Below are 26,285 nucleotides of genomic sequence, written 5' to 3'. Positions count from 1 at the left end.
ATAGCCGACAAATGCAGTGATGATTGCTGGGTAATATGTAAATGCTGCCCAATTTTAAGTTTCTATTGATCATGTGACAAGACGACAAGACTCCAGAAAGCGGGTGAAATGCAAAATCTAACATAGTAGACTAGCAGCACACACGTGTAAGCTAACAGTCCTGCTATTCAAACATAAAAGTTGTTTCAAGGAGAGACAGGAGAGAAAAGAACATGAGGAGAGGGCCGCAAAGCTCCCAAATAAAATTGTTTTGGATAACTGAAGACATTGTCAAAGATTTTGCTCAATGCAGGCTCCTCATATGCCTTTCAAATAGGTGAGTAACTTTACAAGTGCTTTTTCAGTGGATTTGGTGTGGCTGCCGAGCCGCTGTTTTAAAGAGTGTTATCATTTCGTGGTCAGCTCGCTGCTGAGTAGGCCTACCTGTAAAATTGTGTGGATGTGCTTGTGTATTAAACTGTGTGTGCACCTTAGCTGGCCTGTTTTCTGAACATGGTGTTGTGTTTTGAGTAGGCCACTTTTCTTTATTATTCACCATAATGTCTAGCCTCTCTTTAGAAAAGTGGTTGTCGTGATTCAGGAGATTATTGTACTGAAATTGCCCGAAAAAGTCTGCATCATTTCTGCACAGAGGACACCTCCTGCACTCAGCTGTTTGTAGTGACGTTTCAGGATTTTGACAATGACAGCATTGGCCATGCTCCCTATAACTAGACTTCTGTACTTTGCAAATACAGAAGTCTAGGTGACACAGTTCGACTCTAAAATCCATCATATCATGGTACTTTAGACTGCTGCGTCTAGGCGCATGCAACACAGCCGCAGCAGCAGCGTGTGTCTGTGTGTTGGAAAGAGACACACACAAAGAGAACTGTTGACTTTAATATGTTAATATGGAAAGAAAGGAGCTTTAAAATAGGTATTTACTGCATCTAATCTTATCAGTTGTTAAACTGTAGCAAAACGAGGAAACAAGGCACATAAATTTGCCAATATAGACAGGAACGCAGTGTGTGTGCTTTGTAACGGTGTAGCCCAAGGCCCCATCACAACAGCCTGTACTGGGGCCCATTGTTACTACCTTACGCCACTGGGTGGGGGGTGCTCAACCACTTCACCTCACTCTAACAGGGACACTTGGTACTGACCATAGATTGTTTATGCTGCTCCCTGATAAAAGAAAAATGTTCCCGGTGATACCTGTTTAGAAAAATACCCCATGAAAATTGGACTCTGATGGTAATTTGTTTTAACAAGCTAGATAAAAGGTAATGCCCTAGCAGTGGCAAATAGCTTTGGTATGGTGCACCTTTAAGTGTTTGCAAACCACATGTTATTGCACTTTTGTGTATATAGCAGTACATTTAAATTAAAAGTGTTCAAGACATTACTTTTGAATTCATTATTCAATTTTGCGCATAACAATGCAATTAATCATGATTAATCAAATTTTTTATTGTTGCCCAGCACTAAATATAAATTAACTTATTTTTAATTTTTTTACATTTATTTTCTATCTCTGTGGTTCTACACCTCTATAAAGTGTATTTTACTTTTCACATGCATTTTGTATTCCCTTTGTGATCCATGGGCAATTTGTAAATCCTAATTTTCTTTTATTGGACATTTTTGTCACATAAAGACTTAAAGCATAAGCATTGTTAATGTCTTTTTATTGAAATTATATCCAAGTTCTGTGCCAGCAGATCTTTTTTTGTGTGTATTAATGGATACCTCTGATCTCACTTGTCTGTACTTGGTTTGCTTGTCTGGCTAATTAATCGTATAATTGCAATCATAAATTGTAGAAACGGGTGGTCACTGATATCATTAATTAATAATCCATTCACTGTGTTGTTTTCAATACCATTGGTAAAAATGTTATCAATTATGGTGACACAAAGAGATGTAATTCTGCTGGGACTGGTTATTTTTGGAAATAGGCTCATGCGATCCATTGTATTGATAAATTCATCGGTAATTTTATGTTTATTAGGAATAATTAGGAATCAACAAGTCATTATTGAAATCCCCATTCCTAAAAATTGTTGTTTTGTAAACATACACACCATCCAGTCCTCGAAGATTTCCATGTTTGAGCTTGGTGCTCTAAATATACATCTTATTATGATATTTTTATTTTTTCTCATAATGACCGTTGATTTGTCACTAGTGTTTTTCCTGGGCAGAGGATGGCATGTCTCTATGGTTTTACAGTCCAACTGAACCCCTTTGGACTGCAGGAAGGCAACCACCTGTTGCTCCGTGGAGTAAGGCACCGATGGAACAGCGATTGTGTGCAATTATAGGGTTCGGTGTCATACAGACTGGGGGCAGCCGGGGGTTGAATCACTGACCTTCTGAAAAGCGGACAGCTGCTCTACCCCCTGAGCCACAGCCACTTGATAATGAGGAATTGCAGTAATTCCGCCAGGAAGTAATAAATGCATGGACTAGTTTATCTGCTTCATTTTGAGACATTATGTTCCTGATTTTTGCAATATTACGTAGGTGAAAAAAAGGGGTCCTTGATGTTTGTTTAATGTGACAGTTAAAAGACATGTCCTGATCAAAGATAACTCTGAGATTCCTCATAGTGGTGAAGGAGTTCAGGGAAATGCCATCCAGAGTAACTATATCTTTAGATAATGCGTCTTGGAGGTATTTGGGGCCCAGTACAATAACTTCAGTTTTGTCTGAGTTTAACATCAGAAAATTGCAGTTCATCAAGATTTTTACATTCTTATGTCTGATCAATAGATATGATTGAGTATCAAGTTTATGGAGATTTTTCCCAATAATATAGCCTAAAAGAAGCATAAGGTGAATAGCATTGGTCCAAGCACAGAACCTTTGTTCTTGTGGCTAACGATGTGATGGTCAATGGTGTCGAATGCAGCACTAAGATCTAACATGACAAGTGACAAGAACTTTCTCTGATACAATTAGAAGATCATTTGTCATTTTCAACAGTGCTGTCTCTGTGCTATGATGCAGTAAATCCTGACTTAAAATCGTCAAACAAACTATTGCTTTGTAGAAAGTCAAACAACGGATTGGTCCGTCAAGCTACTAAAGTTTGCGGATGACACCACCCTCATTGGGCTCATCTCAGGTGGGGATGAGTCCGCCTACAGGTGAGAGATCGACCATCTGGTGACCTGGTGCAGCCAGAACAGTCTGGAGCTCAATGCTCTGAAGACAGTGGAGATGGTCGTGGATTTTAGAAAGAGCCCAGCCCCACCCTCCCTCCATCAGCATATCATTCGCACTGCTGTACGCCTCCAGGACTCTAAGGCGAGCAGGAAAGATTGTATCTGACTCCTCCCACCCTGGACATAAACTGTTTCAGACTCTCCCATCTGGCAGGAGGCTGCGGACCATCAGGACCAAAGCCACAAAAGCAGCTTCATCCCATCTGCAGCCAGCCTCATTAACAAGGCCCGGGTCCCCCACTGACACTCCCCCCTTTTTAAAAATAATACAAATGTCTTTGTACATGTAAATATTTAATTTCATATCATGCACAAACCAGGCACATTGCACATATTTGTTGTTAATCTTTGTTTTTATATTGTCAATTTATATTTATGGACACAATACTCTCTTCCGTTGCAACACGTCTTTTCTCAATTTTTGTTTTATTTTTCTCTTTTCTTATATTATTCTTATATAACTTGCATTGTCTAATCCATATTTATATATTTCTACATTTATTTATGTCAACTGTATGTTTGTCTACGTGTAGCACCTCATCACCAAAGCAAATTCCTTGTATGTGTGAAACACTACTTGGCAATAAAGCTTTTTCTGATTCTGATTCTGGTGTCTGCTTTCTCAAGGATCTTAGAGAGGAAGGGAAGGTTAGATATAGGTCTATAGTTGGCTAAAACCCCAAGCTCGAGAGTGAGCTTTTTAAGAAGAGGTTTAATTACAGTTTTGTTAAATTACTGTGGTACATTGCCTGTTAATAAAGACAGATTGATCACATCCAGTAAAAAAGTGCTTTGTAAGGGTAAAACTTAAAGCAGGCTGGTTGAATTAAATAGTTGGGATGGGGTCTAAGAGAAAAGTTGATAGCTTAGAGAAGAAAATCATTGAAGTTGGTGAAGATCGAAGGGAGCAAAGCAGTCTAAATACAAATCAGGATTTACAGCTGTTTCTAAGGTTCCTGAGTTTGAAGATAAATCGGTACTGGTTGAGGGCAGGAGAAGATGGATTTTGTCTCTAATAATTGGAATTATATCATTAATGAAGCTAATGAAGTCGTTACTATAGGAATACATGGTTCAATAGAGCTGTGACTCTGTCTGCCTGACAACAGTGCTGAAGTTAGCATGCTAACCAGCTAGCCCTGGCCCGTCCTATCGCGTCATACCACTTTGTATCAACACGATAGTCTGATTGTATAGCTTAGGCCTCCACACCAAAGTTTTCACTGGGAGATCTGGGTGAGGGGCAAAATAAAACTCACCAAGACGGTTTTGGTCACCAATCACCAATGCTGGTTTGATCGAGATAATTTCACTGATTTAGATGTGTAAATATTCTGACTGTATGCAAGCTCCCTCTTGCTCCTCTCCCACCTGATACCTCCCCTGTCCCCATCTTAACCTGCTGTGTCTTATTCATCCCTGGAGTCCTGGTCTGACCTGCTGTAAATCACCTCAGTAATGTATTCCCTGTTGTCAAACTGGCCTTCTTCTGTCTCAGAGGCTGTGTTCAGTCCAGGTCTGGTAGTGATCACTGGGAGGCCGCTCACCCGGCTCCAGTTCTGGTGCCTATTCCAGTCTGGGACTGCAAACTTAGCTACACAGCTAACCAAGGGCGTCACTGTGTGTTGAAATGTGGTGGGGACATAAGACCTCTGAATAGGGGCATGATGACACACTTGGGTCATGAGAAGACACTATTTATTATTATTATTATTTTTAATAAATATGAAATGCTGAAAATATATGTGGGGGATCTGTGAGTCTTCCTTCAGAAGATTTTGAGCCTTTAACACTTAATTTCCTTCATTCTGGAGACATTTTCCGCTCCAATTCAGTGTGGAAATTGTGCAAGAAATTCTGGTGAAATTGTTGTTTTTTTAGCTTAAGTTACCTTTTCTTGGACAATGCACGTTTGTTTCTTCAATATCTAATTCTTGTTTTCTTATTGTGCAAAGAATCTTTCTCAAAGCATTTTCATTTGTCATAATTTTTAACAAATGCTTTACAAAAGTGATGGAAACAAAATCAACAATTTCAAAATGTGCTGGGAACATTTCCCCAGTTTAAATGACACAGATGCAGCTAACTGAGCTAATTAGCAAATGGCAGTTAGTAGCAGTTATGACTTGCTATGTGATATGTTGCCCACAAATTTTTGGAGTATGAATTTAAAAGGTGGAGTGTAGTCTCAATTCTTACACATTGTACATTTTAAGGGACCTGGCATGGCAGCATGGTGAAGATGGAATTCAGTAGAGTTCCAGTGTAGCTGGGACAGCGATGTGTGATTTCATGAAAGAAGAGGAAGCAGCCTGACAGGCTGGCCAGGAATGGATGGCTAATGCACAGTCTGTGTGTTACTGTACAGTGTGTTGTGGTATGTGTGCCAATGCATTCGATAGCTGTATTGAAGCAGGTATTTGACTGTGTATAATCCAGTCTATCTGTGGAAGTGATATGTTTTTTCTGTACTCTCTCAAACCCCCATCTCTTTTTCCTCCTCTGTCCCCTTTCTCTCCTCCCATCGTCACCTTCACTAGTTGTGTCATCCATCTCTCCCACCAGGCTAATTGTGCAGAAACTCAGTGGGATGGAGGGATTGAGGGGCGGGTGTAGGTGGAGAGAGAAACAAAAGAGAAAGCTATTTGAAGATGGTCAAACCCAGAGGAAAGGGAAATAGGAAGACTACAGTGTCTGCAGCCAGCATACGCAAAGGAGAAGCTGTTTTTTGTTTGACTTTGGTCTGTATGAAGCCCACTGAATAGTGGACAAGGGAGGGTTCAAAGACTAACTGTCACGATTCGGAGGTGGTGAGTGCAGAGGAGGTGAGAGCCCAAACGCAAGACACCAAGGCAGAGGTACTGAAACACAGGGTGTACACAGAATGGTGCAGACAGAGTCCAAAATAAAGCCGAATCCATACAGCACTGGAACTAGGTCCAAAACAGTCAGGTAATCCAGAATAAGACAGAACACTCCTCCAAACACACAACTGAGTGTAACACACTACACATGACAATACAATGACCAGACACAGACTGAGGGAACAAACAAGTATATATGCACACATGGGTTAACGAGCTGGGAGGGAGCAACATGGGTGACTGGGATCAGGTTAACGAGGGAGGCAGAGAGACAGGCAGGTAGGCAGAGACAACAGGGGGCAACAGAGAGGCAGGCCAGCAGAGAGACAGTTAACCCAGAACACCCAAGTACACAGACCAAAAGTAAACACTAAGACATGAACTGAGACACAACTAGGACACAGGGCTGAGATGCAGAGCTAAACAGAATCAGTAGATGAACAAGGGAATACACGAGACTAAACAGAGAACACTATACCAGGGACCAAAATTACAAACAGAAAACATGGACCAACTGCTAAGGTTTAACTAAACAGGACAGAAATAGGGAGTTTAACACAAGGCGTTAGCAACAACACAAACAGGGACCGAACTAATGACACAGAGTGGCTAAGGACGACAAGGAACAGGACAACAATAAGAACTTAACCACAGACTAAGATAACTGAGATAAACACCGAGCTAATAATCAAAAGGGATAACAAATCAAGCAGAGCTTACAATGACATTAACAGACACAGGACAACAGACCGAACTGAACCCTTAAACAACATACTAAATAACAGATACTGAACTGATCAAACTCAAAAGTGCAAAACATGGCGAGGCTGACAGGCAGAGTGTGACACTAACATCCATCAAATAGCCACACGTACAGAGAGAGAAACTAGTCAGGGTATCTGCAGCTTTCAGAAAGTCCAAACGAAGACTTTATAAGACCATAGTCTGAATTCAGACCAAAAAAATCTACATATACTTTTGTGTATGTATATACCGGTACTGTATTATTGTGACCACAGATGATGCATCCCAGCACATCTAGAAGATGTCTCTTGCACACATATACATACATACTTTTAATCCTAGAATTTGGATTGTGGATATCCTGTAGAAAATGAGTTCTCACTGAGTTCTCTAAACCTTGTTAAGATAAAACTGCTCCCTCAAATGAAGCTAGATGGGGAACAGTGATCAGCATACTGCACTATAAGCATTGACTTTTTGTCAAGTGTGAGTTCTAGGCAGTAGAGCTGTGTGCTGTGCCCAGGTCTTGCATGTTTTTCTTTTTGTATAGCAGCTTGGAGAGTGATTTATCACAAAACCACAGGGTCTTGGCTGGGGGAATGAGGTTATATTTCATACAGGCATTCTGTAGGGCAAAACTATTGTTCTGGTGGCACATGACCCCTTAAGAAAGGCACAACTGGTATAATTTGTGTATGCTTGAATGCTGAACACTTGTTTGTGTGTGTCTGTGTAACAGTTTGTGTGTGGACATATTGGATGTGTAAACACATATGTGTGTATATTTACTTAAGTACAGTATCTCACAAAAGTGAGCACACCCCCCATATGTTTTTAAATATTTGATTATCTTTTCATGTTTCAACACTGAAGCAAAGACACTTTGCTACAGTGTAAAGTAGTGGGTGTACAGCTTGTATAACAGTGTAAATTTGCTGTCCCCTCAAAATAACACATCACACAGCCATTAACGTCTAAACCGTGAAGTGACCAAATTGGGCCCACTTAGCCATTTTCCCTCCCTGGTGTCATGTGACTTGTTGGTGTTACAAGGTCTCAGGTGTGCATGGGGAGCAGGTGTGTTAAATTTGGTGTTATCGCTCTCACACTCCCTCATACTGGTCACTGGAAGTTCAACATGGCATCTCGTGGCAAAGAATCTCTGAGGATCTGAAAAAAATAATTGTTGCTCCAAATAAAGATGGCCTAGGCTATAAGAAGATTGCCAAGACCCTGAAACTGAGCTGCAGCACGGTGGCCAAGACCATACAGTGGTTCAACAGGACAGGTTCCACTCAGAACAGGCCTCGCTAGAGTCGACCAAAGAGGTTGAGTGCACGTGCTCATCGTCATATCCAGAGGTTGTCTTTGGGAAATAGACGTCTGAGAGGTTGAGACTTGCCGCAGAGGTTGAAAGGGTGGGGGGTCAGGCTGTCAGTGCTCAGACCATACGCTGCACACTGCATCAAATTGGTCTGCATGGCTGTCGTCCCAGAAGGAAGCCTCTTCTAAAGATGATGCACAAGAAAGCCCACAAACAGTTTGCTCAAGACAAGTAGACTAAAGACATGGATTACTGGAACAATGTCCTGTGGTCTGGTGAGAAACTTATTTTGTTCAGATGGTGCCAAGCGTGTGTGGCGGCAACCAGGTGAAGACAAAGACAAGTGTGTCTTTCCTACAGTCAGCATGGTGGTGGGAGCATCATGGTCTGGGGCTGCATGAGTGCTGCTGGCACTGGGGAGCTACAGTTCATTGAGGGAACCATGAGTGCCAACATGTACTGTGACATACTGAAGCAGAGCATGATCCCCTCTCTATGGAGACTGGGCTGCAGGGCAATATTCCAACATGATCATGACCCCAAACACACCTCCAGGACGACCACTGCGCTGCTAAAGAAGCTGAGGGTAAAGGTGATGGACTGACCAAGCATGTCTCCAGACCTAAACCCTATTGAGAATCTGTGGGACATCCTCAAACGGAAGGTGGAGGAGCGCAAGGTCTCTAACATCCACCAGCTCTGTGATGTCATCATGGAAGAGGACTCCAGTGGCAACCTATGAAGCTCTGGTGAACTCCATGCCCAAGAGGGTTAAGGCAATTTTGGAAAATAATCGTGGCCACACAAAATTTTGACACTTTGGGCCCAATTTGAACATTTTCACTTAGGGATGTACTCACTTTTGTTGCCAGCGGTTTAGACGTTAATGGCTGTGTGATGTGTTATTTTGAGGAGACAGCAAATTTACACCGTTGTGCAAGCTGTAAACTCACTGCATTGTAGCAAAGTGTCATTTCTTCAGTGTTGTCACATGAAAAGATAAAATCAAATATATACAAATATGTGAGGGGTGTACTCACTTTTGTGAGATACTGTATATGTCTGTTTTTGTGTATATGAATTTTGTACATAGGCACACGTTTTTGTGTAGGCAGACACAGACATATGAATACACAAACCATGTTCTGTACTGTATGTACATTTTAATCAGGTGTCATTGGGCTGAAGCCAACCTCTGAGTCCCCTCAATTACCTTCTGGAGAAGGGTCTCAGTCAATATGGTGCTGATATGTTAGATGGTTTCCTAGCTGGATGTGATTGAGTCAGTGTATTTAAAAATGTGGTTTTAGACCGATTTGCCATTTTGAATAATTTTCTTTGTAAACTTGTACACAAGAGCTGTCTTGATGCATTCCTTTTCAACTCATCATTTTGTATGCCACAGTTCTATTTTCCGGAGTTAACTTGATTTTATAACATTCATGCACTAGACCATCATTTCCCATTAATTTTTCCTTGTCCCTACTTATATTGTATGTATTAGAATGGTAAGATTCACCGGTTTGCAATGGTAGTTGCTTCATATGTATCTTTAATCTATCAGATTGTTGGCAATGCATTGAGATGCATATCACATCAGTCTCAGTGATAGAGAGGCACATCTCTAGTATATGAGTTATTTAAAAGGGGTGTGGCTTTGGCTTAGGGTTAGAGCCACTATGGGAAGATTGTCCTTGGGCAAGATACTGAACCCCAAATTTCTCCTGTTGGCTATGCCATCTGGGTGTGAGTGTGATTAGTTACTTTTAACTGATAAGCAGTTGGCACCTAGCATGGCAGCCTCTGCCATCAGTGTATGAATGCGTGTGAATGGATGTGACATGTAGTGTAACGTGCTTTGAGTGGTTGGAAGACTAGAAAGGCACTATACAAGTACAGTCCATTTACCATTTATTTTGTGTGTGCTATGGATGTCAAATGATGTGACGAAATACAGCTGATGTTTGTTGCAATTGATGGCATAGCAGTTAAACTCCCAACCTCTACATATTCTCTTCTTACAAATCCCAACTGAACCCCTGATTTTTGTGGTTGGATAATATATTGTATACTTCACTGTCACAATGAAATAAATTATATTTTGGACCCATCGTACAGGAAAAGAATCAACTAGGCCTGCAGCCCAGGTTGAGGCCAACAAAGACAGGCCTATGTTCATAGTGGTCAAGAAACACTGCTGAGGAAGTCAAACAACCTCAAATGACACATATATTCATCAGTGGGGATTATCCAGAAACTACTATCAAAGATGATGGAGAAAGGACTTTGGTCATTTGCTCGTTATTCACCCCGGCAGATTTGTGAGCACAATTTCTTAATATGTCTGTGAAGATGGCCATTCATCCATGTCATAGTTATCCAAGGAGGGTTGAGTCAAGGGTAGCTGGACTTGGTTGAAGGTACTTGAAGATGTTTCACCTCTCATCCAAGAGGGTTCTTTAGTTCTGACTGACTGGCAAGGAGTCCCAGGTATTTAACCTCTGAGGGGTTGTTATCGAGGTGATGGTTTGTTAGTCATCCTGGTAAAAAATGGTCGTTAGGTAAGAGTCACCTGAGGCCAAGTGTGTGGGAGAGGGGGAATGACATGCAGCAAAGGGCCACGAACACAGGACTCAGCCTTGTACATGGTGCATGCGCTCTACCATGTGAGCTAACGTTGTGTTTTGTGTTTGTTGGCCAATAACCACAGAAATTAAACAAGTACAATAAACTTCTGGGCTCCGGGCTTCTGGTCTAAACATGTAAATAATATTGTCATAAAAATGGAAAAGAGGAATCGGTATGACTAGGAAGTGTTTTGCTTTCGTCACTCTTTCAATAATAAAATCAGTTATTTGTTCTTGTTCTTCTGGTTCTGTCTCACCTAGAATACTGTGATCTGTAGAACACTGTAAGCTGGTCATCAGCAACAAAATGCGATCTGAAAAAGCTGCAGGTTGCTTAAAATAAAGTGGCTTATCTGGTACTCAGCTGTTCATACAGAGCAAGCGTTAACTATATGTATGTAGACCTGGCATGACTGATGGTTGAATTGAAAATGTCTAATGCTACTGTGGAGCATTATTAGTACCAACAACCAGTCTAGCTTGGCTCACCAGATACATATGGACTCTGGGCAGGGTTACAGCACAACAGGTGCCTCTGAGATATAAGAAGATAAGCAATTACCCCTAAATGTATGTATTTTTAATTGCTATGTTATTTTAATATCCTAAAATTCTTTCAATCGTCTGAGACCAGGGCTCTGCACAAATGTACACTCGAACACTAACATACACAATCACATACATATTAATGTTGTACCCTCCAACATTGTTAACCTAAGAAGCAATAAAGTCATCACAGCTCTGGCTCACAACTCTGGTCATTTCTACCTATTGATTGACACTGGCCTTTATCACTACCCTTGATGCCCCCACCACCTTCTCCTCTCTTGCTCTCTCTTCTTCTTCTTTCTCCCGCTTTCTCCACATCAGTTTAGCCTCTCAATTGCTCACTTTATCCCACATGGCCTCTTGAGAGGGCACTTATCCCTGTGGCTGTTTCAAAGACCTGGTTTGTTATCCCACAGAGCCTATTGTAAGACGGCCCTCCTGGGTCAGTGCCCTCCTCTATCAACTAAAACAATCAGCACACACTCAATAGTAGAGCCATTAAGATGTGGAATGCCAATAACAGGCCAACTGAAGATACTCCACTCTGTTTAGTAAGGAGGAGGAGACAGAAAGAGAGAAAAGAGCAAAGACCTGCTGAAATTGATGGTCTCCTTTGGTGCTTCTGGAGGGGTCATGAGAGAGAATCATTGTCGTGGTGCACTCATTGAGAATCATATTGATCATCAGCCTGATCATTAGGATCACAGGCAAACGCTTTATGCTGACATAAGCTATAGATTTCCTATAGACAAACAAAGATGCAGAACCTTGTGTAGTGAACCTATACTTTGTTTCTGAAATTATGAATATGAATATTTGGACGTATTCATTTCCTATGCACTCATTAAAATTTTGGGGCACCTAATGTCGCTGTCCGCCCAAGGTGCTTGGAATTCTTAGGTATAGCTTAATAATTTAACAATTCGTTACTAGTGATAAGTTAGTTATTATATGTTCAGGCAGTTTTAATCAGCCAGTTTCAAATTTGAGGAGGGAATCCTCAGGGCATTGACCTGGATTATAAAAAGCACACGCACACACGTTCCAGTGATCAAAGTGAATATTTATTAACTAACTAAAGTGAACATAAGTGAAAGTAAGTATGGATATTAAGAAGACAGCAACAATGATTATAAGGCAATAGGGATGCAATAAACAGAAGTTGGAACAGAATTAACAGGGTTCAATGTGGCTTCTGTTGGCTATTGTAAAAAGGAGTATGTTTCTAAAGAGATAACGGAAGCGAATGGACGCAGATTTTGATTCCTACGGTGATTAAACTATAGATTATAGAATTACAGGACATCAGCCTTAATCACAGAATGTCAAGTTTGTTTGCCATACTTCTTTGCTATGTTCTCAGCCGTCTGTCACTTCAAAGGCCCACAGCTGGCGCTCCAGTCGGTTGCATTCACGGCCTTTTGGGTGGGCTTAGCGTGCTGCACGGCTGTGGGGAATTGTAACTAAATATGATCAAAGAACATATTCTGATTTGTTAAACAATTACAAGTAGTAAAATTAGACAAGCAGTTAAAACCTGACACCAGGTTAAATGATAAACACTGACAGTAACATATAGATAAGTGAACAAAGAGGTGATGATGTTAAGAACATTTCAAATTAAACCTTAACCTATGATTCTCTAGCTTTCAACACAGTTTCTAGTGGTAAACAGGAAAAATAAATTTTCTCAAAATTGAAGAGGAAAGAACAACTACCTAAAAGCTTAACAAAGACTATTTAACTAAACAGGTAAATAAATATGTTTATATGACTGAATGATATTCTTTGTACATACAAGTCCAATTAGGTGTTCTGTAATACCTCCTTTGACCTTTGGAGAATTAATTTCTAATTCAATCATTGGACTCAAAGGCCTGGTAAATGGACCATATAACAAAGAGTGACATTCTGTACATTATTCTCTAAACAAAGTTCACATTTGTGCTTTATTTACCACAGATTTTGAGACTGTAGGCTGGAGAATCTGAGGTTATGTTCTCCTCCTCAACCAGGGATTTTAGATGGCTGGTAATCTCAGTTTGCACATTAGCGCAACCTCTGACCGCTCTTGTGCAGTAGAGAACAAGGGAAAAAGGGAGGTGTCCACTTTGATGTGCAGGACTGCAGGGTCAGGCCAGTTCTCGTGTTTACTTGACCCTTTTTGTTCTCTCTCGGGGGCGATTCTAGGATCAGACCTTTAGGGGTGCTGAGCCCCTAATGAGAATATAGCATGCATACAATGCCTTGCAAAAGTGTTCACTAATCAGTGGAGAGATTAAGTAGGCCTACTAGACAGGAGCTGGTACAGAGCAGAGTGGGTGAGTCAAGGACGTCACTTTGTGTTGAAAAGTGGTGGGGACATAAGGGCTCAGATTAGGGGCGTGATTACACATTTGGATCATGAGACCAAGACAAGATTTTTAGCACTACTTAGATTAAATATTTAATGTGCAAATATATGTGCGGGGGGGCTCTGGGGGTCTTCCCCCAGAAGATGTTGAGTATTAAGCTAATAATTTCTTGCATTCTGGAGAAATTTTCTGCTCCAATTTACAGTGGAAATGTCTTTTTTATATGAAGGAAAACTATATTGCATTGTATGTTTTCTTATTGTGCAAATAAACCTTTTCTCAAAGCATTTTCATTTTTATTTAACATTTCTTGGTGCAAGCTATTTTTCAGAACATGATTAACAAATGCTTTCAAAAAGTGATGGGGACAAAATCAGCCATTTCAAAATGTGGTGGGGACATTTCCCCAGAGGTCCACAGTGTAAATGACACCTATAGGGTCAGTGGCCCAGTTAGGGTCAGACAGCAGTGTGGAGCTGTGTGCTCGTGTTTACTCCCTCAGAGGATGGAGGGTGTTAAAAGTGTTTCCCTAATTTAAGTGTTCCATTTTGTGTTTTCAGTTAAATCTTGTTACCTGCTTACTTTCTCTTTTAAGGAAGTAGTTTTCTGTTGCTGATTGAGTTTAATTTTTTTATAAAAATCTGTATTTTGGTTGCACAGAACCTGTGGAGTATAAATTATTTCTATTAGTATAATATTCTAACATCAAATTAAAACAAATTTCATAGCTAGGCTACTGTTAGCAGTGTTGGCCAGGATCTTTTCTCATTTTACATTTACTCATTTTCCCAGTAACTACTAGTGTAATGGATTGCTATTTCCAAAACAGTTATATAATTACAGTTACTAATCCAAGTAACGCTGCGGTACTGAGTTACTGAATGCACCATCCTTGGCATGAATGCACGACTAGATGGCAGGTCAACTGCACTGGACCTGATGTTATTCAAGTCAGCTTTTAGCCAACCAGCTAAAGTAAAGAAAAGTAAAAGGAAGACTGGAGAACGAGGGAGAACGAGGTTCTTTTGACAGTCACATACTGATGCAAAGAACATTGTTGTCCCTTGTAATCTTTGTGCGACCAGCAAAAAGTTTTCAACCGTGAACATTTCTACATTTATTTATTGAAGCATCTGCTAAAGCAGCACAGCAACATGAAACTGGGAGGTGGTGGTAGTGAAAGTAAAATAGTACTGTAACTAGTTACTTTTTATCACCCAGTAGTAAGTAAAGTAATATTATTACTTTTTTAAGGAGTAATAAGTAACTAGTAAGCAATTTCTGAGTAACTTGCCCAACACTGTTAGTATAATGTTACTATATTACTTACATAATCTCAGCATCTTCAATAAATTTTCATATACTGTATAGTTTATGCCTATAATAAATATTATATCCCACATTTACCTGATGCTTTTATCCAAAGCAACTTACAATTGCTATACACGTCAGAGGTCGCACGCCTCTGGAGTGCGATGGGTTAAGTGTCTTGCTCAGGGACACAATGGTGGATGGGTCACAGTGGGGGATTGAACCAGTATCTCTCAAACCAAGGGCATGTGTCTTATTCATTGCGCCATCACCACCCCATATTCCAATTACCAGTGTTGGGAAGTAACTAGTTACATGTAATTTAGTTACTGGGCAAAATGTGTATTTAAATCACAGTTACTTATTATACTACTTACTTATAAATATTAATGAAAACATTGGGGGTTACATCTGAATATTTTCTGTAAAAAGCTCGGCTATATGTTGAATAATATTAATTTTATTGCTATGCATGTTTTTCATGTGCACAATGTCTTTCTTTGCCAGTTCCAGCCACAGCTGTTTAGTAAAGTTTGATGCTGTTCTGATGTTTTTGATTGGTTCTCTGTCTGAATTTGCAGCGCCACCATCTGCCAGCTAGACTGCTTCTCAAACTGTGTTTTGAAAATGGTTAACAGTTGAAAATTCATTCATTAGAAATTTAGAAACGTAATGAAATGTGATAAGTTAAATGACTTTGATAGAGTAATTGAAATAGGTAACCTAGACTACTGTTACATTTTAAACAGGGTAACTTGTTATTGGTAATCTATGACATTTCCAAAGTGACCTCCCCAACACTGCCCAACACACTCAGCATTTTTATTTTATTTTTTAGAAAGGTTAAAAATACAGGCGAATCCCGGGCAAAATGGGTGGGTTGACAGGTATTTTCATGCCGCTAGATGTACTGGTACTGAAATTCAGCCCGGGACTTTGAGATGGAGAGGACTTTTATGCGAGTTTGCAGTTATTTCAATACAAATTGTGTTTTTGCTGTATAAAAGGAATCAGATTATGCTGAAGACCTTCAAGAAACTTATAACCCAAGGCACCACTGTACTCTACAGTCCGTCAGTGTGCTAAAATAATCAAATATAATCAGAAACTACAACATCCCAGTCCCATAAAATAGAGCAGTGTGTGTGTGTTTGCATAAAAATCAATTCCCTCATCTTCAGCTCTGAGTAGGCCTCTCCCTGGCTCAGCTTCCCCTGTACTGTAGTCTGCCTCTGCTGATTGTACAGCTACATATGCATGAGAAGACCATATAAATATGACTAACAATAATACATTTTCTAATTCTGTCTCTGCATATGATTGCCTACTCAGCCCTGCACACTGCCCCTGTCATTGTTTTTTCTGGTTCCATTGTCCTTGTCCTCCTCCTCCTGCAGCTTCTCCTCTTCCTTCTCTCCCTCCTCATCAACCTGACTGGGGTCATCATCACCCTGTCTCACTGCATCACCTCCACTGACCTTAACAGCTAATATACATACAGACATACAGAGATTTCTTACTTATAGAAGGATGTTGTCTTTGTGTGATAACACATTTCAAACTGTTGTTTACAATGTATATAAATATAAAATGTTATGCCTATATATAAATACATGTATTTCAGTAGTATATAATAAATACATTATGAATCATTCCTTCCTTCTGCTGCTGGGTCCTGTCTCATCTGTGCCTGCCTTCACCAAGGAAGCGGTCAGTTGATTTGGCGCATTCAGCTGTCTCTTGTGCCAAGCTCTTCTTCCTCTTTATTGTTATTTTTCGGCACCACACAATCCTTTTCCTCTTTCTTTCTTTTCGCCATATTAAGCGTTGTTGCCCTTATCACACAACCCTGGGCTCGGCTGAGTTCAGCACCGACAACGTAGCAAACCGGTGCTAAAGGTTTTGGATTGAACTCGCCTCAGATGTAAAATAAACTCCTGTAAACTTTAATCTGTGCCATTGAGCCAATCAGAATTCAGCTAAAACGAGGATCAGTCTAAGTTGGGAGGGGCCGCTCGTATCCCCCCTCAACATTTAAAGTATTAATTTGTCCCACCCCCAGACTGACAGACATATAAACAGCGTTCCGCTGCAGCTAACCTGTGTCGGCAAGTGACACCTTTACAGCGAGAGCGGCCTGGGATGGTCCCAGAATAAACATTTTAAGTTTGGTATGTATGCTTGAGTTTATGCAGGGGCCGTTATCTCAACATCAAAGGCTGTGTCTTTCTTTTGTATGTGAGAAAGGCCAATTCTCCTGCCCAGCAGGGTCTGTAATAAAACAGGGCTCACCTTCTCTTGATTTGAAATAGAATGCGTCCACTGGTTGTATGCTACACTTGTGACAGTGCTATCTTAGGTGTTGACTGCACCGATTTTTGTCTTGCTGCTGCAGCAATCTAAGTTCAATTCGTTTTAACCTTGACCGTGTTTGCTGGTTAAATTTAATGTTTAAACAATGCGATGACAGCTGTCTGAGACATATTGTGACAGAGACCTTGGTAAAAGGTGCTGAATTTTTGATATGATATGCACCACCAAGCATTTTGAGATGTGTTCATGCACCCAAACCTATCTTGATCATTGGGTTCTGACCCCTCTTAAAAATATTGCATGCTGTCGATCATGTGTAGACTCGTGACATATGGGCACTTGGTCAGGACCCCTGGTGTCGCTGTTTATTGCACTGGATACACCATTAGCATTAATTCCACTAGTAGGCCTAGTATAAATTACTTTATAAAAAGTCAGAATAGGGAGGTGGTAGGGGTGCTACGATGGGTCAAACACCAGACTTTCACCCAGGAGTATAGGTCGACTATTCAAATAGCTTATTAAGACCCATATTTATATTTATTGTTAGGCTGCAACCTCTAGTGGCTGTAGTAAGTATGATGGGCGCAAATGAAGTGAGGTGACGTCGTTTAAAGTGAGAAAGTCAGTGTAAGGAGTAGGGGTTACCCCGAATAGAAGATTCGATACTTTAATAGAAGGAACCTGATTTGATTTTATTTATATCGTGTCATGAGTGTCACACAGAGCTTACTTCCTCAAGCACGTAAAGTTTGGTACAGATTTGAGCATGTACAGTAAAGTTACGATGACCAATAAATCCAAAATGGCCAACTTCCTGTTGGGTGTTTGGCATTACTTCAAGAGGCTTTTTTGTGTACATCTGGACATGATACATGTACCACAGAAATTTGTTAAACGTTGGCCGGGGGCCACATCCCCACCAGAGGAACAAATACAATGGACCACGTCTACACGAATATTCCAGCTACAAAGCCCTCCCCCGTCCCCATTTTGGTCTATCAGACCATATTTCTCTGCTACTTCAACCCACTTACATCCAGCTGATTAAAAGGGTCAAACCAACAATTAAACAAAGTGTGGACAGTTAAGGCTACAGCAGCTCTGCAGGACTGTTTTGGGAGCATGGAGTGTTCAGGGAGGCCGCCACTTAGGAGAGCCACATCAACTTTGAGGAATATACATCATCATTTATTACAGATAAATACAGTATACTGCAAAGTCTAAAGTAAACACACTGCAGGAATTATTATGTGTCCTAGTTTAAAACCTGTATATGTATATGGAGTACATGGAGTTGTCAGTATAGTGGCACCTTTGCAAAGTAACTTGCCTCAAGCATGCTTTTTGCAACCCAGGTGTCGGCACCTGGCTATCATGGCTAAACCCACGCTGGACTGCACTGTGCTGGACAAAGTGTCGCCGCTGTTTCCCATTATAGCATACTTTTATTAGGAATGTACAACATTTCAAATATCACGAGCTTCTCTCCAGCTCTGCCACTCTTTCCTTTAATCTCATATGTTATTTAGTCTTTTTTCCCTGCAGTGCACCTGTCCAGCTTTCTTATTCTGTAACTTTCATTATCGCTATGTTAAAGTAGCAGAGCTATCAAACACCAGGATGGCATAGATGCACACAGATAAGTATGAAAGCCAAAAAACATGTATTGATCCTTGTACCTTTAGATGCCCACTGTTTGAAAGGAACGTATTCATTCTTTATCGGCAGCTCCTTTCCACTTAGCTTAATTAGTTTTCTTGAAGGCAAAGGGATAATTTAAGTCTCAAAACAATTATATTCAGCTCTCAAAACACAAATTATCTTAAAGCTATAATAGTGTAATTTCATACTCTCCACATGCATTATTCATACTCCTTTTTTCCTAATCAACCAGAGATCCAGATGTAAGCAAACTCTGCTGTTTGCACCTAGAAAAAAAACTTTTCTTATTTAGTTTTTCTCATCAAAACTATTTGCTTTGTCATTTCAGTATAATTATTATATGTTGGTGTGCCTAAATGTATTTCCACCGAGAGCCTACTTAAGATGTTATATAGGAAAATGCAAGCACACTCCCAGGAACAATACCTAAACACAGCTAATTGCACTAAAAACACACATAACACATTTAAGCAGTGTAAGAATACAATAGAGAATGCTAATGGGGTAATATGTTTTGCTAGATAGTGAAATTAGATCATAAAGCAATGAGAAAATGCTGGGCTGGTGCAGCACTGTTTGCTTCTGTTGCATTTTTGAGGGAAATATTGTACTCTATCCTTTTTATGTCCCCACATGCTGATGTGACAGTGTTGGTTGTGTGTGTGGTGGTGGATGCATGCATCTGTGTGCCTAATTTGAATCCACTGAATCCGCCTGCATCGCTTTACGGCTGCGCCGTGGTTTCTGGAGCTAATCGAGGGCATTCTAGTCAGTGGTTGTGAGTCCACCAGACGTGGCTACAGCGCATCCTAGAAGCGTCCCAGAAGCGCCCCAGAAGCAGCTCTCCGCTCCACAGAGAATAGGTAGCTGGTCTATTTTTGACAGAAGACGCGCCAAGCCGCACAGAGCAGATCAAACTGGGCAGGAAGTGGGACAGAACGGCATAGATGACCAGTCAATTTTTGAAATAAACCATGCTGTGCAGACTCCCGATTATAAAACAGTAAACACGGTTAAATCAGACAAAACAAGAAACCATTTAACTAGCCTATTTACTCATAGTAAAAGCACAAAAAGCAAGCACTGATTACCAAATCAACATAATCTTAACATGTCAGAAAAATCAGGCAGGTAAAAGCTCTGATTCTGAAATGCTTTTTGTGGGATATGCAGGTCATTTCAGATCCATGGATAGACCTTCTACAGACTACATTCATTCCTGAACCTTTATACATAGCTTAAAGCTAACAATTTTATACATAATTCATTTATGTATAATTCATAATTCAACCTAATTCCAGTATTCACCATAAACCCGTCCAAATCCTTGAGTAAGCCTTTTGCCTGGCTTTACTTGTTCGTCACACAGTTTTAGAGAAAGAGAGAGAGGCATGGAAGGAGAGAGAGAGGGGAGGGAGGCAGCCTACACAATATACACACAGAGGTACAGACAGTAAAGGTGATGTTGCTATAGACTGAATGAAAAATGGTACAGATATTTATAGTAGTGTTAATGATAATAATCGTAATGTTAATGATTATAATAATAACAATAGGACTCGTAACAATAGTTGTAGCAGAGGGTGTCAAGCAGGAACACGGGGGCAGCAGGTGACTCGCAACCACAGATCCAGACTCCACAGCTCCAGAGCCAGAAACACCTGCAGGAAGTGATAGGAGGAGAGAGGAGAGGGACGAGAAAGCACAAGACTACGGGAAAGAGGAGAAGTCGAGTTAGTAACATGCATTAATGGGATGAGGTTGCAAACAGAGGGAGAGAAAGAAAAGGAGAGAGGAGCTCAGTGCATCATGGGAAGTCCCCCGGCAGTCTAGGCCTATAGCAGCATAACTAAGGGATGGTTCAGGACTAACCTGAGCCAGCCCTAACTATAAGCTTTATCAAAGAGGAAAGTCTTAAGCCTACTCTTAAATGTGGAGATGGTGTCTGCCTCCTGAACCCAAACTGGAACCTGGTTCCACAGGAGAGGAGCTTGATAGCTGAACGCTCTGGCTCCTAGTCTACTTTTGGAGACTCTAGGAACAACAAGTAACCCTGCATTCTGGGAGCGCAGTGCTCTGGTGGGGTAGTAAGGTACTATGAGCTCTTTAAGATAAGATGGTGCCTGACCATTAAGAGCTTTGTAGGTAAGAAGAATGATTTTAAATTCTATTCTGGATTTTACAGGAAGCCAATGCAGAGAAGCTAAGACAGGAGAAATATGATCTCTTTTCCTGTTCCTGTCAGAACACGTGCTGCAGCATTCTGAATCAGCTAAAGAGTCTTAATGGACTTTTTCAAGCAGCCTGAAAATAAGGAATTGCAGTGATCCAGCCTAGAAGTAACAAATGCATGGACTAGTTTTTCTGCATCATTTTTAGACAGGATGTTCCAGATTTTTGCAATATTATGTTGGTGAAAAAAGGCGGTCCTTGAAATTTGCTTAATGTGAGACTTAAACGACATGTCCTGATCAGAGATAACTCCAAGATTCCTCACAGTGGTGCTGGAAGCCAGGGCGATGCCATCAAGGGAAATGGAGGTGCCCCAGAACAATAATTTCAGTTTTATCTGATTTTAATATTAGAAAATTACAGCTCATCCAGGTTTTAACATCCCGAATGGACATTTGAAGTTTAGCTAATTGATTAGTTTCATCTTGCTTGATCGATAGATATAACCGAGTATCATCTGCATAACAATAAAGGTTTATGGAATGTTTCCTGATAATATTGCCTAAAGGAAGCATATATAAAGTGAACAGGATTGGTCCGAGGACAGATCCTTGAGGAACTCCATGACTAACTTTGGCGTGCATGGAGGACTCATTGTTAACATGTACAAACTGAAATCGATCTGATAAATAGGACTCAAACAAGCTTAGAGCGGTTCCTTTAAGGCCAATGAAATGTTCCAGTCTCTGCAATAGGATCTGATGGTCAATGGTATCAAAGCAGCACTAAGATCTAATAAAACCAGTACAGAGACAAGTCCTTTGTCTGATGCAATTAGGAGGTCATTAGTAATTTTCACCAGTTGTTTTTGCATATGGACACACCGACTCAACATTAATCTTAGTGACCTCCGATTGGCGGAACTGGGAGTCATTACCGCCGACGTGAATAACAATCTTACTGGTTTGAACCCACGACCTTCTTGCTGTGAGGTGACAGTGCTAACCACTGCATCACCCTACCCAATGATGAGATAAGTTATTATTTTGAGATACTAAGCCATTATTTTCGAATATTTTGAATTTGACCATCATTGTGGAGTGTGCTATGGTAGCAACATCACATGTGCATAATTCATTTCTGTTTTCAAGATGAGAAGAGTTTATCAATACTTAGCTATCTGAAGTGGGAGAAATAAAAATAAATAAAATCTCTACAATTTCAGTCTCTTATTCTAATATGTTAAATAGTAAACCATGCTATTACTGCTACTATTACTGCTATTACATGCTATACTACCATGCATACTGTAGATTAAACTACCCAGCAGTTGAGCTCAAACATCTACACATTAATGCAGCTGTCTTATTAACCTAAAATCATCAGATATAATGTTTCCACACAGAACATTTTACAGTACAATGAGTACTTTTACTTTTGATACTCATAAGTATATTTTGCTCATAATACTGACGTTCATGTTTTTTTTTATTTTAGTGGGGTATTAGTACTTTTAGTAAATTATCTGAATAGTTCTTCTGCCATTGGCTGGCACTGTATATATCATATATAATTCATGTCTATCTTCAAGAGGAGAAAATATTATTGTCCAGGAAAAAACACAATAACCAATGCTTATTGACGTGTGGACAACTCTCAGGTCTTCATCTCATCAACTTCTTCTTCTTAATTTACGGCAGTTGGCATCCAGCTGGTTGGTGCAAAGGACAGGGACAGTAACCAATCATATGATACAATGCTGACTAGATCTGCCCACGTACTGCCAAAAAGATGAACCTCTCGTGAGCGAGCAGGTTAAAGTTTCTCAAGCAGCAGAGCAAGAACTTCTACTTCGGATTATGCTCGCGCTCATAGTTTTCTCCTCGCGGGTTACAATACTGCTCGGGTGAGCAGAGAAATTCTGCACACACAAGTAATATGCGTGCAGCTCCACTACATCCTGTGCGCAAATGTCATTTCGTCTTGCAGGGATATGCTGCCATACTTTCAAGGAAGCTCATGATGTGTGTATGGCCCCAACGTGCCTGTACACACTCCCAACAACTTGGCGTTGTTGGCATAACGTCCCAGAGGTTCTCAGTTGGATTAAGGTCTGGGGATTGTGAGGGCTAGTCAATGGCATCAGTGCCTTCATCATCTAGGAACTCCCTACACACTCTGGCCACATGTGGCTAGACATTGTCCTGCACCAGGAGGAACCCAGGGCCCACTGCACCAATGTAAGGTCTGACAATGGCTCTGAGGATTTCTTCCTAACAGCAGTCAGGGTGCCATTCGTTAGCACGTGGAGGTGTGTGCGGCCCTCCAAGGATATGCCTCCCCAGACCATCACCAGAGGTGGAAAGAAACAAATGTTTTTTTCCATATTTGTACTTGCGTATTTTTACTTGTTGCAACTTTTTACTTTCACTTTGCTATGTTTGTAAGCCAAATAACAACATTTTCTCTGATACATTCGGCCGGAGACCTTGTTACATCGTTATTAATATGAAAAGAAAGAAAGGCATGCAGCGCACCTGAGTGGAGCAGCTTTGAAGAACAAATGTAAAACTGACAAAGCCAACTCTGCGCAAATCAACTTCACCCAGCTGATGCGACACCGGTATACACAGTCATAGTAATCAAGTCACTCTCATGCAGAGCTGGACAGCCCCGTCTCACTTTCTTGTCAAAGGTGAAAGCAAGTGTTTATGTTTAGGAGAAGGGAAAAAACTCAATGAGAGTGAACTGCAGGAACAGTAGTCAGGTAAACTTGGGTTCTCTCCTCTCAAAGTCTGATGTCAGCAGATAACAGTAATGTTAAGTTAATGTGCAGCTGCAGTCAATCTCTCTACTCTGTCTGTCCTGCTAACCCAGCTGAGCAGCGCATCTCTTGTCTGTCTGTGTCTTGCATGCTTGGCAGACTGTGACTGAACAACAGTAAAGTGAAATACAACTATTTTTTACGTGTGATAATTGCCAACAGGCCACAGTGTTTATAAACTGTAGCTGGGAAAAGATAAATGCGTTGTAAATGGAAATGGGTCCAAATGCTTGTGCAGGAAAGGAAACTCGCGCCTTCCAGCAACAAACATCTGTGTGGACCAGTCCAGACACAGATGTAAGGACACTCCTCAAAGGCACACATCATTTCATATCAGTCAAGTTTTAGTTACAACTCTGGACTAATGCAAGATAGAAAGCAATGAATTCACATTGACTATTGATTGTTAATATTGTATGTTGATTAGCTGGATGAACTGGGCAATATGGAGGCACATCTCAGTAAACAATAAGCATCACATATTCAGCCATTAAGTCGTTTTATAAATAGTATATTATATTTGAAAATGTATTGAAGGAAACCTGGTGGAGCCAGTGTGAATGGGCCTGATGCAGCTGACAGCATTAACATTTAGAAAATATCTGTAATTTACAGGGCTTTGCTTAAGTATGTCAGTAAAGTAAATGCTGGATCATCAGCCAGTATGAGCACAGACTCCAGCCAATCAGCTAGTACAATCACAGCTGAACTACATCCAGCCTCAGCCAGTACCAGCACAGACCCAGTCCAGAGGTCTTAATCAGGTTACACAGACCCAGGTGAAACAGGCAGCCTCAGTCAGAACAAGCACAGCCAGAGATGTACAGCCAGCATCAGAGACAAGCAGCTCAGACTCTAATGAAACAGTTGCTCCACCAAATGACCCAGCAGATTGGCCCCCAGTATTAACAGACTTTATAAGGACTGAGTTAGTGCACAGAGGTCCATTCAAACCAGCACTGGACTTTTCTAGAAGAGGTTTCCATTCAGGTGGAGGACTGTAGTGAGAGCATTGCGGTGTCAGGTGTGACCGAGTGGAAACGTAACTATTAGAGTTTCGCTATATAAATATCTAAAAACTGAAGCCAGCCTTGCTTTGTTTGGGACTGTGAGGTACACTTTATCATATATTTTAATTTCTGCACTACTTTATGTTTTATATTGTTTAATATTGGGAGCCCGAAAACAAGAATTGTGCACATGACAAGAACTTGCATTACATATTTAAGCTGTTATTATGCTATTTTGTATACTCATAGAAAAAGAATTAAATGAGCCACCTACGAAAGGTAAATGGGTTTCTTTTTGTGGAGGCTGGTTGATCTCAGTAAAAAATTTAACTGGGATGAGGTATATCTGGCTTGTATAGGGACTATCCACCACCTCATTATATTTTACATAGCTCCACCAGCACATACTGAGGTAACAATATTCACTGTTGGTATGGGCCCAGTGAGCCCAGAGTGAGTCAGTGTTTTCTCTCTCTGATCCTGGGATGCTATTGATCTCTGGTAAATCCTTCGCCTGAGTCATAGCCATTCCTTTGAATCCAGCCCTCTGCTACGACCTGATGCTGCATGATCCTAAAATATCTCCCTCTTTAAACTGCACACAAAACTCCTTTACAAATGTTTTTTGTTGTTCAGTTTTTCCCCTCTGCTCTTAAATTTTTTTTCTGTATCGTTTTCAGTTTTTTAACCCTCTGTTTAGTCTGTTTAAGATGGTGATCTTAACCTCATTCTATCCCTCTGCTGCTCTTAAGTGCTTCATTCCTCTACATATAGATTCTTATGTCCATCCATGACTGTTCTTTCTCTCTCTTTGGATAATGAATGGCTGCCCATTTATCAGAGTGTCAGCCGGAGGTGTGTCTCTCCCAAATCAATATTTTATTAGTTTAAGAATTCCTGCCTCTCTCTCTCGCTATGCCCCCTCCCTCTCTTTCTTTCTATTTCTTTCTTACACAATTTCATCATTTACACATCCCTTTATTATTCCTTAATCTTATTTCCCAACATTCTTTACGTTTTTTCACCCACTTCTAATCATTTTCACTTCCTTTTCTCTTTGCTCTTTTTCTCATTCACTCTGTTCTCACACTTAGGGTCACATCCTTTATAAAACATGTAAGCCAAAGACCTAGCATTATCATAAAGCTCAGTAGATTGGTCACATGCAGTCTAACTGAATAGTTTCTGATGTTAACATTAAGAGAAATGCTAACCATGTCCAGCAAGTTGCTCAAGTTGTAACATTTTCAATGCTTATACTATAAAAAAAGCCATGCTCATACTGGGCCGTTATCAATATGTTTCATAAACGT

The sequence above is a fragment of the Micropterus salmoides genome, unplaced genomic scaffold, assembly GCF_014851395.1.
Source record: "Micropterus salmoides isolate LMB-PRFRI ecotype aquatic unplaced genomic scaffold, ASM1485139v1 Ms_hic_scaffold_21, whole genome shotgun sequence".
Lineage (NCBI taxonomy): Eukaryota > Metazoa > Chordata > Actinopteri > Centrarchiformes > Centrarchidae > Micropterus > Micropterus salmoides.
The sequence above is the reverse complement of the archived record's forward strand: the minus strand, read 5'-3'. Positions refer to the sequence as shown.